Source organism: Bubalus kerabau, chromosome 1, assembly GCF_029407905.1.
Source record: "Bubalus kerabau isolate K-KA32 ecotype Philippines breed swamp buffalo chromosome 1, PCC_UOA_SB_1v2, whole genome shotgun sequence".
NCBI classification, from domain to species: domain Eukaryota; kingdom Metazoa; phylum Chordata; class Mammalia; order Artiodactyla; family Bovidae; genus Bubalus; species Bubalus kerabau.
The window spans coordinates 152726390-152740156 of NC_073624.1; the positions used below are offsets into that span (position 1 = coordinate 152726390).

Below are 13767 nucleotides of genomic sequence, written 5' to 3' on the forward strand. Positions count from 1 at the left end.
AAGAATACTGAAGTGGGTTGCCATTTCCACCTCCAGGGGATCTTTCTGACCCAGGGATCAAACCCGAGCTTCCTGCATCTTCTGCACTGCAGGCAGATTTTTCACCGCTGAGACACCAGGGAAGCCCCATATACCATTATGCTGCTGCTGCTGCTGCTGCTAAGTCACTTCAGTCGTGTCCGACTCTGTGCAACCCCATAGATGGCAGCCCAGCAGGCTCCCCCGTTCCTGGGATTCTCCAGGCAAGAACATTGGAGTGGGTTGCCATTTCCTTCTCTGATGCATGAAAGTGAAAAGTGAAAGTGAAGTCGCTCAGTCATGTCCGACCCTCAGCGACCCCATGGACTGCAGCGCACCAGGCTCCTCCGTCCATGGGATTTTCCAGGCAAGAGTACTGGAGTGGGGTGCCATCGCCTTCTCCAATATACCATTATACCATGGTGTTAATATAGTTATTGCTTGTATAATCTTTGGGTGTGAAGATTATAAGATATTTACTTCCTAATTTTTTCCTTATTTGTATTTTCTATTTTCTTTACAATAAAAAGATTCTTGTTAGAAGAAAAAAACTGAGTTACTGCTATTATTTTAAAATAAGAATTGTATCAGTAAACATTTCATGGTAGCCAAAGGAATATAAAAACAGTAATAATCAATAATTAACAGTGTAAATTTATAGCTCTCCTCTGAACTTTTTAACCTAGATCTTCTAAATGAAGCCTCATATATGCAAATACACATGTAATCCTATACACTTCTTCCTGAGTAGTGATTAATAGACTACTCAAATACTAACAGTTTGAAACTCACTCGTTTATAATCACAAAATCTTAGAGTAGAAATAATTTTTAGAGAGCATACAGTTAAGTTTCTAACCTAATTCAAGAAACCTTTTTATAATCCTTTTTATAAGTGGTCACTTACCTTCTATCAGAATATGCTGAAGAACAGAAATCACCTTATCCTATAAGGCCACACATTTTAATTTCCATCCACCGCTCTTAGTTTAATCTCTGATCAAAAACAGATCTACTATTTCCTCTTTATGTAAGCCTTTTGGGCTTCCCAGGTGGTGCAACTGGTAAAAAACCCTCCTGCCAACACAGGAGACATAAGAGACACAGGTTCAATCCTGGGTCGAGAAGATCCCCTGAAAAAGGCATTGCAATCCATTCTAATGTTCTTGCCTGGAGAATCCCCATGGACAGAGGAGCCTGGTGGGCTTCAGAAAGAGTCAGACACGACTGAAGAGACTTATTAGCATGCACGCGTGCAAGCCTTTCAAATTTAGAAGACAAAACTCGTGCGTTCCCTTAATCATCTCTTTCCAAGCTAAATACTCTACTACAGCCATGACTGAAAGCAGTATACAACTTTATTCATCCCCTCATATAATCCCCACTCTTAATCTATGGGCTGGATCTGGTAACTTGCTTCTAATGAACAGAATACAGCAAAGGTGATGGGATGTCATTTCCAGGATTAGGTTATAGACTCTGGCTTCCATCTTCTTCACTGTCATGGAAGTCTCCGTGTTGTATGGAGACTCCCACAAGGCAAGGAACTAAAGGATGCTTCAGCCAACAAGCTAGTGAAGAACTAAGGTCCTCAATCAATTAACCTGTGAGCAACTGAATCATGCCACATGAGAGGTAGAACCTGGAAAGTGATCATCCCCCAGGTGAATCTTCACATGAAATCAAAGCCCCTGTTAACAACTTGATGACAGCCTATGAGAGATACACCTTGACCCCAGACTCACAGAAACAGAGATAACAAATATGTTTTGTTTTAAGTTGCAAAATTTTGAGGTAATTTGTTACGCAGCAATAGTTAACTAGCAATTTCACTTCTCATTGTAGCCTAGGAAAATTCCCATACATGTATCTTTTTTAAATAGAGGAAAACTGAAAACAATTTAAATGTTCATCAAAGGAGAATGCATAAATACAATGTGATATAGTCTTAAGATTTAATGCTATATATAATTTTTAAAATGGAATATACAAGGTAGATTTCTAAGGGGGAAAAAAGATTGATAACTTATTTACTGAATTTGAATGAATGGGGTCAAGTTTTAGATCCTATCTACGAGTCTTAGCCTACCAGCACAATCGTGTCCAATTCTTTGTGACCCCGTGGACCATAGCCTACCAGGTTCCTCCGTCCATGGATTTTTCAGGCAAGAATACTGGAGTGGGTTGCCATTTCCTTCTCCAAGAGATCTTCCCAACCCAGGGACTGAACCCACATTGTAGGCAGATGCTTTACCATCTGAGCCACCAGGGAAGTCCTCTACAAGTCTTGGAATGAGGTAATAGTGATCAGAACTTTGAAAACCAATCAAATGGAAAAAGCAAGGCAGGACTTCCCTGGTGGCGCAGTGGATAAGAATCCGCCTGCCAATGCATGGGACACAGGTTGGATCCCTGTCCAGGAAGATTCTACACACTGTGGAGCAACTAAGCTCGTGCACCACAACTCCTGAGCCCACGCTCTAGAGCCCTTCAAGGCCCAACTACTGAGCCTGTGCTCAGAAACAGAGAAGTCACTGCAATGAGAAGCCCATGCTTCACAACTATAGAGAAGCCCCTGTTCGCTGCAACTGGACAAAGCAATGAAGACCCAGTGCAGTCAAAAAGAAACACAAAAAAGCAAGGCCATTATGTCTATGGAAAATTAAAAGCCACGTAAGGAAAAATTATCATCAGAGTATGTAGCCCAGGTTCAATATCTGTATAATATAAACAACAATGATTTCACCTACAAAATACGTAACTATGTTAAAAATATAAGGGAGAAGACATATATGTGTTTAAAAGTGCCAACACCTCATGTCCCTCATATTAAACACTTTTTATAGATTTAACAGCTTTTAAAAGTAATTGCTAAAAAAAAAAGTAATTGCTATAAGTATACTATTACAAATACTTGAGAGAGCTGATTGTGGTTGCCACTGTGAGAGGGGATAACTGCTATTCTTTCTTCTATGCATATAAACTATTCAAATTTTTTTAACTCTGCACATAGGTTACTTTGATAAAAATAAGATAAACTTCCTTGCAGGGAGAAAGAGGAAAGGGGCTTTGGTTTTATCTCTATTGTTTTATTTCTAAGAGGGAAAGAAGAAAAATAAATGTTAATAGTAGTTAATTCTGAAAGGTGGGAACGTGGTATTATATATTTTTTCCATTTTAAATGCCATAAAATTTAAATAACTGTTTTAAATTATTTTACAATTTCCCAATACCCAAATCCCAACAGTTTCCTACATAAATGAATTCAGACCATTTTTGGTCTAGTCTGCTTTCCTTAAAATGCTTTCAACTTTGTCAGTGTACACTTAAACCAACATGCAAAATGTGTTTCCAAACTAGTACAAAAATATATTGAAACCAATAGTTTTGTGACCTGGATAAACTTGTAACATAGCTAAAGGCATTTTTAGCAGCCATAATACCTAGGCAATTACTGCTACATTTGTGATTAACCAAAATTCCCAGTTATTTTTCACCTGAACCACTGCCCAACCAGCTCTTCCTCATCCTGTTACTGTACATTTGAGGTTCTGAATTTAAACACAGGACTTATACTTGCTAAATTTAATTTCAGTTTGACCCCATGATTTCACCTTATGGGCATAATTTTTCAAGCTATATTCATCATCTGTCAAATTAACTATTCCTGCATCTTTGCAATACTTACATATCTAATTAACATGTTTTAAATTTTTTTTACTCTATCCAAGGTCCAAAGAAAATTCACCAGAGACTTTTCCTGGTGAAATCAAGAGTCTAAGTGGGTACAGTTATTCAGTCTTTCTACACATTCATTTAGTCAATCAACCAAACCATATTTTACTATATAACGACTACAAATGTATCATGAAAGACTGGAAAACTGGCATTATGACTATAACTAGAACAATCTCTTGATCTAATAACCTAGTGGTTCTAAAGAGAAGTAACAGAATTTAAGAATAGAAATAAGAAGAAATTATTTATAATAATCAAACCTAAACTAAATCTTTTTGGTTAATACTCCGTATCATCTGTTTGATCACTTATGTAATTTTTCTGGATTAACATTAATTTTACAGGTCTGCAGTTTTCCAACTACTTTCCTTTTTTCCTTGGATATCAGGATGGTTGTCTCTTTCTGGTCTTTATGATTTCTCAAAGATTAACAACGGTGACTCTGAAATCATCAGCCAGTTAATTCAGTAATCTGAAACTCAACTGAGCCTTAAAATTTTAATTCACTTTAAAATGATCATTCTTACTTACTATCCTGGGCTAGTTTCTAGTTTAGAATTTGCTATATACTTTCCAGTTTGAAAACTATTGTCCTTGCTGTTAATAATAATTTATACAGTACTTCTCTTTAAAAGGCATTTAGAATCTCATCTCACCACCCTTATGGCAGAAAGTGAAGAAGAACTAAAGAGCCTCTTGATGAAAGTGCAAGAGGAGAGTGAAAAAGTTGGCTTAAAACTCAACATTCAGAAAACTAAGATCATGGCATCTGGTCCCATCACTTCATGGAAAATAGATGGGGAAACAACGACACACTATCTTTCTGAGCTCCAAAATCACTGCCAATGGTGACTGCAGCCATGAAATTAAAAGACGCTTGCTCCTTGGAAGAGAAGTTATGACCAACCTAGACAGCATATTAAAAAGCAGAGACATTACTTTGCCAAGAAAGGTCCGTCTAGTCAAAGCTATGGTTTTTCCAGTGGTCATGTACAGATGTGAGAATTGGACTATAAAGAAAGCCGAGTGCCAAAGAATTGATGCTTTTGAACTGGGTGTTGGAGAAGAATCTTGAGAGTCCCTTGGACTGCAAGGAGATCCAACCAGTCCATCCTAAAGGAAATCAGTCCTGAATATTCATTGGAAGGACTGATGCTGAAGCTGAAATTCCAGTGCTTTGGCCATCTGATGCGAAGAACTGACTCATTGGAAAAGACCCTGATGCTGGGAAAGATTGAAGGCGGGAGAAGAAGGGAACGACAGAGGATGAGATGGTTGGATGGCATCACCGAATCAATGGACATGAGTTGAGTAAACTCCGGGAGTTGGTGATGGACAGGGAGGCCTGGCATGCTGAAGTCCATGGGGTTGCAAAGAGTCGGAAACGACTGAGTGACTGAACTGAACTAAACTGATACAATACTTTTAAAAGACATTTAGAATTTCTCAAAAACCCTTTAAATAGGTTATAAAGAAATTAATATACCATTATCCTATTCTATATATAGGGGAATTGAAGCACAGCGAAATTTAAATTATTTACCCAAGGTCAAAGAGCTACAATGAATCAAAATCTATTGCAGTCTACCTAGGGCTCTTTTTCATAAGGCTATGTAGATCTCTAACACAAAACTACTTAAGACAGCAGATAAAACTTCTTGCTTAAAAACTGATTTTTCAGTTACTGGTTGACAAGAGTTAAGGAGCAGGTGGGTGTAAAGCAAGTGGGTGTAGCTGTAAAAGGGAAATATGATGTATCCTATGGTGGTGAAAATACTCTGTACCTTCACTGTATCAATGTCAGTATGCTGGTTGTGATTCTGTACTATAGTTTTTCAAGATGTTACCACTGGGGGAAACTGGGTAAAGAATATATCACAACTAATTCTGAGTGAATTTTGAGAAATATCTCAAAAGAAAAAAAGTTTAATAAAAACTAACTATAATTGATATTTCTCTTTTAAGCCAACTTAATTTTAAAGAAGCTTACTTAAACTGAATAGGCAAATTAGAACAAAAAGTAAAACAGAATCAGGCATAGAGCTCTGAAAGTAAGCAGAGTGGACTAAAAAGCGAAGTAAGTCCCACTAACTAAAGCTTTAAAAAAGCCATAATGATCTTTGTTAATTAAAAGGGAGCCCTCAAGATTTTCATTTCCTAAAGAAGAAAAATAAAACAAGACAGTCTAGGAAATAAATTATTAAATCACCTCAAAAAGAATCACTAGAATAAAGCTAGAACCACCAAAGCTTTCCTCAACCCACGGTACACTTTACTGCAATCCTCAACTTAGAGAAAAAACAAATGTGCACATGTGTTACCTTCACCGTGATATTTACAACCACACATTTCAAAAGAGTCCCAAAACTGCTTCTATTTTTTTTTTTTTTTTTTTTTTTGCTACTTACAAAGTGGCTAAAGCTTCAACCATTTCCTGATTCTCCCAGCTGCAGGACTTGCAATTAGGAAAACATTCACTCAGCATCTAGGGCAGGTCTGCTTAGAAGAATGAGCTCATCCCTTCAGATGTGCACCTGATCCTCAGGAAGTGGCTCCTCCTCCAGCCAGCAGGTCTTTGTATGTTTAAAGTGACACTCTCACCTGTGTAAGCACTTGGCCAGAGCCAGAACAACTCCTTCCCCGGACACGCCTACTGTCGCCCAATCATTTCCTGCTCCGGCCACCTCACACAGCCACTACGTTTAGGCAGTCACGGCAGAACTGGCAGTTGCTGCTGCTCTCGTTATGGCCTCACTAGAGAAGAATCTTATTTTCACTTTACATGGAGGTCAGGTCCTTCACTACGATCCTGTGAACATCACACTACTTGTTTCAACAGGTCCTTGACCAGAGTCAGACCTGACAAGAATCACTCCTCTTTTTCAGAACTTACAGCTCATTTTTTAAACTAGGAATGTAACGCTTGTACATCTCTCTTATTCTGCTTGTCCTGTCTACAAGTCTCAATTAACAGAGGCAGCTAAATGGACTGCTTGCAGTTATAGCTAAATGCTCCAAACTCAAGTTTGCCCCTCAGTTTCACTACCTCTAAGAAAACATTCACTTTGCCATAGCTGGCTATTTACTAGCAAAGCAAATAATAATCCTAACTCAAAAGATATGTAGAACTCACGTCAAAATGATGTAATAGTGGTATTTTAATTATTTTCAATCAAAAGTACGTGGGTACCAAACAGTCATTCAAAAAACATGTCTGGGCACCTGTTACATAAAACTATTTGACAGCGTGCCAAACTGGGCTTTCAACTTAAAAAAAAAAAAAAAAACAGAAATCTAAGAATTAACCCTTCTCATCTCAGCATTCCAAGGACTTCTGCAGTATTCTCTGTCATGGTAAGCTTCTAATACACTAAGAGGCTGACTTTGGAATATAAATTAGTCAGCAAAACATCAGATTCACTACTGGTTACCTTTGAGAGATGGCAAGGGATTTGTGATCAAGAAGGGAAAACCCAGGGCCCTTCAAGTTATTTAGTAATATTAAGTAGACACAAGAATACTTACTGTATTATTCTTTTTAAATGTCTTAAGTGATAAATAATAAAATATTTTAAAACAGAGAAATTCTGAGCATCAAAAGACATAGTCAGAAGAGTGAAAGGCAACCCACACAATGGAGAAAGTATCTGCAAATCATTTATCTGATATGGAGCTAATATCTAGAATATATAAAGAACTCCTTAAAACTTAACAACAATCAATTTAAAAGGTTACAAAGGACTCAAGTAGACATTGCTCCAAAGAAGATATACAAATGGCCAATAAGCACATGAAAAGATGCTCAAAATCATGGGTCTTTAGGAAAATGCAAAGCACAAAAACAATGAAAATCGAAAACACTCATTAGGATGGCTACAATCAAAAAAAAAAAAAAAACAAAACCCAGAAAATTACAGTTGTTACTGAGGACATGAAGAGATGGGAACTGCCAGTGGGAATGTACAGTGGTGCAGCCACTGTAGACAATTGTGTGGCAATTTCTCAAAAAAAAATTAAAAATGGAACTATCATACAATCCAGCATTCCACTTCTGGGTATCCAAAAGAATCAAGAGAAGTGGCCAAGAGGATAAAAGACGTTGAACTCACCTCCTCCAATGGGTACATCAAAATCACAATTATTTATAGAAGAAATACTGATGAGAAAAACTGAAAGACCAGCAGAAAGGATTTCTTCTACAACTAAAGATATAATGAAGAAAAGATGGGTAGGAGGGGTGGTGATATGGTGTAGTCAAGACTCACATCCCCAGGAAGGCAATTACAATTGCCTAAATGGGAAGACAATTACAATTGTCGTGGTTCTCCTCAAAGAATGAGGAGTCCACGCCTCATATCCAGGCTCCTAGCCCTGGTTCCAGAGAAGGCAATGGCACCCCACTCCAGTACTCTTGCCTGGAGAATCCCATGGGTGGAGGAGCCTGGTAGGCTGCAGTCCATGGGGTCGCGAAGAGTCAGACACGACTGAGTGACTTCACTTTCACTTTCCACTTTCATGCATTGGAGAAGGAAATGGCAACCCACTCCAGTGTTCTTGCCTGGAGAATCCCAGGGACGGGGGAGCCTGGTGGGCTGCCATCTATGGGGTCGCACAGAGTCGGACACGACTGAAGCGACTTAGCAGTAGCAGCAGCAGCCCTGGTTCCTGCACCAGGACAACAAGCCCACAACATTTGGCTTTGAAAGCCAGTGGTACTTACATCTGGGAGAGACAGCAGGCTATGGGAGCCCTTTACGTATGGGATCCCACTCTTAAAGGGCACACACAAAATCTCACACACTCTGGGACTCAAAACAAAAGCAGTAATTTAAAAAGAGCCTGGGTCAAAACCCACTGATGGTCTTGGAGAGTCTCCTGGAGAGGCAGGAGGTAACTGGAGCTCATTCTAGGGACAAAGACACTGGCAGAAGCCCTTTTGGGGCACTTGTCCTAACATGTGGACACTGATGCCGACAAATGCCAATCTAGAATCCTGCCTTTAGCTTATTAATCCTGGAACGCAGCCCCACCTACCAGCCTATCCGCACCAGTACTGGGACACCTTAGGTCAAGCAGCTAGCCAAGCAGGGACACAGCCCCAACCACCAGCAGGCTAGCCAGAGACTCTGGGACACAGCCTCACCCACCAATGGGCAGGCACCAGCCCAGGAATCCAATACCAGTAGGCTGACACCAGCTTCAAGATACCCAGGACCCCACAGACAGTCATATCAGAAACCTGCCCCCACCCATCAGTGGGCTGGCACCAGGCCCACGACCCCTGGGGCCCTGACCCTACCCACTGGCAGGCCAACAATAGATCCAGGACTCCCTGCTATGCAACCAGCCATCCTGGAATATAGCTCTGCCCATCAATGTGCCAATACTAGCCCCAGGACCCCTGGAGCCCCACAGCCAGCCCCCTCATGACCCGTCCCTACCCAGCAGCTGATAGCCTCTGCACAAGTCAGGGCCTGGCAACCAACTAGACAGGTGGCCAGTGACACCTACCAGACCACTCATAGTAATCTAGCCTACCACAACAGAAGGATCCGCATACACAGCGCTGGTGACCAGAGGAAGTACACTACTGTCATAGGACATCTCCTGAAAAAGACCACCTCTCTAAGATCAGGAAAGAAACCAATCTACCAAATATATGAAAATAAAAACAGCAAATCAGGCAAAATGAGGTGACAGAAGAATATGCTCCAAATGAAGGAACAAGACTAAATCTCCAAAAGAACTAAGTGAGTGGAGATAAGCAATCTATTCAATAAAGGGTTCACGATAATGATCATAAAGATGTTCAAGGAACTCAGGAGAAGACTGGATGAAGAGAGTCAGAAGTTAGAGCTTTTAACACAGAGTTGGAGAATATAAAAAAGAACCAAACAGAGTTGAAAAATACAGTAAATGAAATGAAAAATACACTAGAAGGCAGCAACAGTAGATTAGATGATACAGAGGGATGGATCAGCAAGCTGGAAGACAGAGTAGTGAAAATCACTAAAGCTAAAAAGAAAAAAGAAAAGAAATGAAGACAGCTTGAAAGACCTCTCAGACAATATCAAGCATACTAACATTCACATTGTAGGGGTCCCAGAAGGAAAAGTGGGAAAAAAGACACAGAGAACATATTTCAAGATATAATACAGGAAAACTTACCTAACCTGGAATAGAAAACAAACATTCAGGCCCAGGAAACAGAGAGATCCCAAAAGGATCAATCCAAAGAGGATGACAAGGAAACACACTGTAATTAAAATGGCAAAAACTAAAGAAGAGAGAATATTAAAAATAAGCAATGTAAAAGCAAAAAGTTACAGATGAACTTCCATAAGGTTGTTCAGTGGAATTCTGAAGGCTAGAGGGAGTGGCACAATATATTTAAAATGATGAAATGGAAAAACCTATAACCAAGAATACTTTACCTCCCAAGGCTTTCATTCAGATTTGATAGAGAAATATGAAGTTTTTGTTTGTTTGTTTGTTTGTTCTTATTATTAATTTATTTGGCTACACTGGTCTTAGTTGCAGCATGCAAACACTGAGTTCCAGCATGTGGGATCTAGTTCCCCGACCAGGAATCGAACCCAGGCCCCCTGCATTGGGACCTCGGAGCCTTAGCCACTGGACCACCGGGGAAATCCCAGAAATATGAAGTTTTACTGACAAGCAAAAGCTAGCTAAGAGTTCAGCACCACCAAACCAGCTTTACAGAAACATTTAGCATAGTTAAGAACCCACCTTTCAATGCAGGGGATGTGGGTTAAATCCCTAGTCAGAGAACCAATATTCCACATGCTGCAAGGCAATTAAACCTGCACGCCACAACTACTGAGCCCCTGCACCACAACTAGAGAGAAACTCTCGTGACGCAACTGGAGAAGCCTGCTCTGCAACCTAGAGCCCACACGCCACACTGAAGATCCCATGTACTAAACAAAGACCCAATGCAGTCATATAAATAAATGTTTTTTAAAGAAATGTTTAGGTAACTTCTCTAAGTAAAAAGAAAATCTACAACTAGAAATACAAAAACTACAAAAGGGGCTTCCCTGGTGGCTCAGTGGTAAAGAATCTGCTGGCCAACACAGGAAAAATAGGTTCAATCCCTCATTTGGGGATCCCACAACTAATGAAGCCCACATGCCCTAGAGCCCGTGCTCTGTGACAAAAGAAGCCATCACAATAAGAAGCTTGTACACTGCAACTAGAGAGTAATCCCCGCTAGATGCAACTAGAGAAAAGCCCATGCAGCAATGAAGACCTAGCACAATCAAAAATAAATAAATAAAATTTTAAAAAAGAAAATTACAAAAGGCAAAATCTCATTGGTAAATGTAATAAACCAACCATATATAAAGCTAATAGGAAAGTTAAAAGACAAAAATCATCTATATCCACAGTAAGTAGTTAAGGTATACACAAAGATGTAATAGAATATGATTTCAAAACCAGCAAACATGGGTTGGGGGGAGAGTAAAAATGCAGGGTTGTTAAAATGCATTTGAACTTAAAAGATCTGCAACTTAAAATAATCACATACACACACACACACGTGGTTGTTGTTTAGAAGCTAAGTCATCTCCAACTTTTTTGTAATCCCATGAACTGTAGCTCCCCAGGCTTCTCTGTCCATAATACTACCCAGGCAGGAATACTGGAGTGGGTTGCCATTTCCTTTTCCGGGGATCTTCTTGACCCAGGGATCAAACCCATGTCATCTACACTGGCAGATGGATTCTTTACCACTGAGCCACCAGGGAAGCCCATATAGACATGTAACTATGTAAAAACTTTCATGGTAACCATAAACCAAAAATCTGTAATAAACAAACACACCATAATAATGAGAAAGGAATTAAAACAGAACAGAGAGCCATCAAATTAAAATGTAAAAGATCAAAAGAAGGATGATTTCATTTATATTTGGAATCTAAAAAACAAAACAAATGAATAAACAAAACATAATTATAGATACAGAGAACAAATAAGTGATTTCCAGAGGGAAGGGGAGTTGGGGGAGGAAAGAGATAGGTAAGGGAGATTAAGAGGTACAAACTTTCAGCTGTAAAATAAATGAATCTCTGGTATGAAATGTACAATCTGGGGAATATATTCAATAATTAAGAAATATCTTTGTATGGTGATATATCGTAAGTAGACTTAGCATGGTGATCATTTTGAAATATACAGAAATATTAAATCACTATGATGGGTAACTGGAACTAACATAGTATTGTAGGTCAACTGTACTTCAAAAACAAACAAACTCATAGAAAAAGAGGTTGACTTTGTGGTTACCAAGGCAGGAAGGGGAAGGGGGGAGAACTGGATGAAAGTAATCAAAAGGTACAAATTCGTAGCTATAAGATAATTAAGTACTAGTGATGTAATGTACAACATCAAGGCTATGGTTTTTCCAGTGGTCATGTATGGATGTGAGAGTTGGACTGTAAAGAAAGCTGAGCGCCGAAGAATTGATGCTTTTGAACTGTGGTGTTGGAGAAGACTCTTGAGAGTCCCTTGGACTGCAAGGAGATCCAACCAGTCCATTCTGAAGGAGATCAGCCCTGGGATTTCTTTGGAGGGAATGATGCTAAAGCTGAAACTCCAGTACTTTGGCCACCTCATGCGAAGAGTTGACTCATTGGAAAAGACTCTGATGCTGGGAGGGATTAGGGGCAGGAGTAGAAGGGGACGACAGAGGATGAGATGGCTGGATGGCATCACTGACTCAATGGACGTGAGTCTGAGTGAACTCCGGGAGTTGGTGATGGACAGGGAAGCCTGGCGTGCTGCGATTCATGGGGTCGCAAAGAGTCGGACACGCCTGAGCGACTGAACTCAGAACTATATGTTATGCATGAAAGTTGTAAGAGAGCAAATCTTGAGAGTTCTCATCTCAAGGAAAAATTTTTTATATTTTTTTAATTTTGTGTCTACATGAGGTGATGAAAGTGAAAGTGTTAGTCAGTCAGTTGTGTTTGACTCTTTGTGACCCCATGGACTGCAGTCCTCCAGGCTCCTCTGTCCATGGGATTTTCCAGGCAAGAATACTGGAGTAGTTGTCATTGCCTTCTCTAAGAGATCTTCCTGACCCAGGGATCAAACCTGGGTTTCCTGCATTGCAGGCTGATTCTTTACCATGCGAGCCACCAGGAAACCGAACATGAGATAATGTGTGTTCACTAAACTTACTGTGATAATCATTTCATGATGTATGTAAATCAAATCATTATGCTGTGCACCTTAAACTTACACAGTGCTATGCATCAATTATATCTCAATAGAACTGAAGAAAAAAAGAAACGAAAGCAAGGTCTCAAAGAGACTATTGTACACCCATATTCACAGCAGCATTATTCACAACAGCCAGAAGATGCAAGCAACCTGAGTGAACCAATAAGCAAAATGTGAAATATACATACAGCGGAATGTTATTCAGCCTTGAAAAGGAACAAAATTCTGATACATGCTACAATACATATGAACCTTATACTAGGCGAAACAAGCTATGCACAAAAGGACGAATACTCTATAATTTATGTTAGGTACCTAAAAAGGCAAATTTAGAAACAAAAAGTAGAATTGTGGTTGCTAAGCACCGTGGGAAAGGAAGAATGGGGAGGAGTTGTTTAATGGGTATTGAGTCCCAGTTTTGCAAGATAAGAAGAGTTCTCGAGACTGGTTACACAACAATGTGCCTATGTTTAGAACTACTGTCACTCATAAAATGTTAAGGTGATAAATTCTTCTTTGTGTATTTTACCACAAATAAAAAAAGAGAGAACTAATCAAAATAGATCTTAACCCGCTAAATATATTGAATTCAAACAGTCTGCTGCTATTCTCTTCTTTCAGAAATTAATTCAAGCTTTATTGGTGATCTCTGTGGGAAAAAACTGATGTGCCATAGACAATAAACAAATTCATTGCTCTCATCAATTTCATACAACTGAATAACCTAATATATTGGGGGGGCAGCTAATGTACACGTGAAGAA

General features: G+C 39.5%; 1 protein-coding gene across 7 annotated transcripts in view; it reads right to left on the reverse strand.

Annotated features, from left to right (window-relative positions):
* The window catches only part of USP54 (ubiquitin specific peptidase 54), a 133879-nt gene that overhangs the window by 98842 nt on the left and 21270 nt on the right, over nucleotides 1-13767 (reverse strand). The window contains exon 1 of one of the 7 annotated variants that reach the window (XM_055535953.1): nucleotides 6164-7271. The exons of the other annotated variants lie outside the window; for them this stretch is intronic. The gene's annotated coding sequence lies outside the window, so the exon portion shown is untranslated. Of the gene's footprint in view, nucleotides 1-6163; nucleotides 7272-13767 lie in introns of those variants that run through there. 7 annotated transcript variants of the gene reach the window in all.